Raw genomic sequence first — 1317 nt, 5'->3', positions numbered from 1 at the left:
GCCTCCCCGGGACCGACCCGCCTCCCCGGGACCAACCCGCCTCCCCGGGACCGACCCGCCTCCCCGGGACCGACCCGTCTCCATCCGAAAGACTCGTCATGAAGCCAAAGCCGCAGATCAGCATCTGATCATTTGTCAAACAGGAAGTGTTTGTAGTAAACGTCCACACATTCATTCACAGGCCCCTCCCCCCCACCGCGACCTTCCCGCCGGCCGGCCGCCGTAACAATACTGAGAGAGTCTGCTGCAGGAAGCCGTCCAAAAACCAGAAAAAGAAAGTCGGGCTGTGAGAGCGGAAAGCAGAAAGAGTGTGAGAAAAGGTCAATTGAAAGCACTCAGGGGGCGGGGCTAGAGGAGGAGATGGCGAGGAACCTGTCGGATGGATGGAGAGCCAGACGCCATGCTCCAGCTGCTGACAGATGGCGGCAAACAGAAAAACTCGTCATCCTGAACGCCAGCAGGTTTGATGTATTTCCATTGAGATCAGAAGACATTAATCCTTGAGGATCACACCAGATTCTGGTCTGATCCTCCAGTGAAGATCGATCAGCTCTGCTGCTGAACTTAAGGAGCAGACATGAAGGATCTCGGTCTAAATCCAGGCGGCGTTTCCTCTTCAGATCATGTGGAGACGGCTGTTTATGGAGGAACTCATCAACACCTCAATCACTGTTTTGGCTGCTTTTAATGACACCTTCAGACGTTTGGTTCCCACGTCTGTCAGTCCTAACAAACCAAAACCAGCCGCCGCCGCCTTATCGCCTCCATCTTCTCACGCGCTCGCCGCCTTTCCTATTCTTCCAGAAAAACAAAACGCTTCTTCCTGCTGCGGCGTGAGAAAATACGAGCCGACGGACAAGAGTCCAAAAGAGATGTGAAGGTGGGAGAGGGGAAGAGGTCAGGAGAGGAGAAAGTGGAGAGGAAGGAAGGAGAGCGATGAGAGAGAGAGAGGAGAGCAGAAAGCAGGAAGTGTCGGGGAAACCAGTGAATCCAGGTGTAGCTTCAGCCACAGGTCCAAACATCTGCAATGAATGAGAATCCTAGAACAGAATCACCGGAATCAGTTCATCGTGTCGGACATCAAACCGGTTCTGATGGTTCTGTGTAATCTGAACCCAAACTGCAGCAAATCAGGAAACAGGAAACACTTTTATTTTGAAGCTTTTCTTTCGGCAGTCTCTGCCCCACTAAATACCAGACTCTCCGGGCTGAAGCCCGACCAGACGGCTGGATCCAGTTCTGGTCGGGTCGGTTTATAACCGGCAGCTTTCAGTAAACGCTGACTCAGCAAACAATCTGAAGATTACAGGATGGAAA

General features: G+C 52.5%; 1 protein-coding gene across 1 annotated transcript in view; it reads right to left on the bottom strand.

Moving 5' to 3' along the window:
- Positions 1-1317, bottom strand: part of LOC112138957 (solute carrier family 45 member 4) — a 28233-nt gene that overhangs the window by 9939 nt on the left and 16977 nt on the right. The window lies entirely within an intron of this gene.

The sequence above is a fragment of the Oryzias melastigma genome, linkage group LG11, assembly GCF_002922805.2.
Source record: "Oryzias melastigma strain HK-1 linkage group LG11, ASM292280v2, whole genome shotgun sequence".
In the NCBI taxonomy this organism is placed as follows: domain Eukaryota; kingdom Metazoa; phylum Chordata; class Actinopteri; order Beloniformes; family Adrianichthyidae; genus Oryzias; species Oryzias melastigma.
Note: the sequence above shows the minus strand (reverse complement) of the source record. Positions and strands in the feature narration are given on the sequence as shown.